Source organism: Saccostrea echinata, unplaced genomic scaffold (assembly GCF_033153115.1).
Source record: "Saccostrea echinata isolate AGI-Se365-2 ecotype Australia unplaced genomic scaffold, CSIRO_AGI_Sech_v1 ptg000001l, whole genome shotgun sequence".
Lineage (NCBI taxonomy): Eukaryota > Metazoa > Mollusca > Bivalvia > Ostreida > Ostreidae > Saccostrea > Saccostrea echinata.
The window spans coordinates 42102019-42104274 of NW_026889750.1; the positions used below are offsets into that span (position 1 = coordinate 42102019).

At 32.8% G+C, this 2256-nt stretch overlaps 1 long non-coding RNA gene across 1 annotated transcript; it reads right to left on the minus strand.

The window, feature by feature from the left end:
* Positions 1-632: 632 nt before the first annotated feature.
* On the minus strand, positions 633-2256 carry LOC133179572 (uncharacterized). Its single transcript, XR_009720142.1, has 2 exons — positions 2092-2256; positions 633-886 (listed from the first exon to the last, which is right to left on the minus strand). It is a non-coding gene; the product is annotated as an uncharacterized LOC133179572 (long non-coding RNA).

Below are 2256 nucleotides of genomic sequence, written 5' to 3' on the forward strand. Positions count from 1 at the left end.
AGTGTCGCACATAATGATTGTTAAAGTTTGACATTTGTCATCCAAACAATTAACAATAAACATGCACATTCTGCGTAAATCAGCAGCTTCAATGAAAATGAATGGTATCTTTCATTGACAATGATCAAGAAGTGCTTAATACCGAATTCAATCTCAAAACTGGTCGTAAAATAATTATTATAACTCTATCATATACGTCTAGTGATAACTCATTTTCAAGTCGCGGAGGATTTCTTTTCTGGCTTTTATGTTTCTTTTTCTATCCAGACTACAATTTCTTAGTAAGTAATTGACGATCCTGACTTTTCACATATTTGTCAAATTTGCAATTCCGTTTCTGCATTTGAGTAACACACAATATTGTACTTACAAATTCAAAATTACTGTTCTTCACAAAGCAACAATGAAGGCTATCCCCTGCCTCGATATATTAAGTAAAATATGATTTAAAAGGAGGATATTGCACTAAGAGTATGTGAACAAATTTGTTATCTTTGACTTATGTAACCCCCCCCCCCCCCTGCAAAAGATGTTTAATTGGTACTATGCCCAACTAGCAGATCGGGGTGCCTTAAAATTGCCATTTCATTCCAGTTATTTGCTGATGTCTCAATGGATTAAAGGAAACAAGATAATTTATTACATTCTTTTAATGAAGGAATGTAGAACGCAAATGCAAAACTAGATTACATTTTGTTCCAGTAACTTTTTTACATCCAAATAATGAAAAGGTACATGTTAATACACTGAAAATTAATTGGGAAAATAAACTATAGATTTGATACATTGTCATTTGCGGTGAAATCCGAGAAAAAAAGGAAAGGGTGTAAATTGAAGATGATTTCCGTTGTTTCACGAAGTAGCAGATTTCATTTCATCAACATTCCTGGAAAAAAGAAAAAAAATATTTGAGTGCTGACATTTTTATTCAAAAACTATATGGCAGGTCTATATTTCTTCGTTATTTCTATAAACTTCTGAACAAATATTGTACAATTTAATGTAGTTCGTTCCTCAGGATCTTAATATCAGTAGTTAAGAGATTAAAAATGCTCACAAAAATGTCACTGAAATTACAAAGTTATGTGAATTTACCCATGTAATTTCTAAATTCATCATCATAGTTATTAATATAGTATCTAGGGAAAATTTTCAAATCTAACATATATCTTCCGGAAAAAATAATAAAAGCACTAATTATTTATATAATTGAAAATCGATCAATAAATATGTTTTAGGGAAAAAAAGATATCAAGACATTTAAAATTTCTCATTTGAAACATCAATATAAAGTAGAGACTTAGTGCATTCATACGCTATAAAAAAAGATTCCTCTGAGAGTCCAGGTATTGTAAAACTGGCTCTGTGAAATTGCAATGAATTTTGGAGAAAATGAGTGTTTCTGTGTACCTTCAGCAAATGATTAAAATATGAGCCCAGAACTCGATCCAAAAAGAATAAATAAATAAAACATGGATTATAATCTGAAACAGTTCTTTCATTATATTATTGAACATTTTGGATCAGAGGTTGGGGTGTATGCTAAATATTGAAAAAACAGCTTAAATTTTTTGGTCATTTGTGCAGAAATTTTAAGGATTTGAGGACAATGACCCAATTCATGACGTCATCATACATGAACTTGCAAGAAAATTACATCATTTTGTGACCGGTCGGCAGGGGATGCTCACTACTCCATGGCACCTGATCCCACCTCTGATGTTTGGAGGCCCGTGTTTGCTCTGCTCCTATTTTGTATTGTATAATGGACTTTTGAGCTTGAATACTGTTCGTTATCTCCATATATTTCATTTTAATAGATATGCATTCAACAGGGGTCCAAATAAAATTCAATGTATTTTCAATCCAACTAAAACTGAGCAGTTCTGATTTTTCAGAAATGCACAGGGGAAAAAAGGCTCTAAGTGAACCTTGTTCTTTTGTTTTGAGACATTCAATTAAATAATAATTCAATAAGAAATTATCCCTTGCTGAGGAAGGAACATCCATAAATCTATTTATCGCTCTTTAAAGACAGTATAGGTTAAGTAAAAATGTTTTGATGCATGGTTTGATGTTTTGTGACTATACCATGTTAACGGCTCCAGCTCCAGGAACCACCGCTGCTGGAATCAGACCATCTTCTGTGCCATCTCCAGGGGGAGGCATCTGAACCCATCACATATATGGTCAGTACCACCAGAACAAGAAGCAACAAAAGCTGGATGAAGTTCATTGTAGTTTGTGGTATTGAAC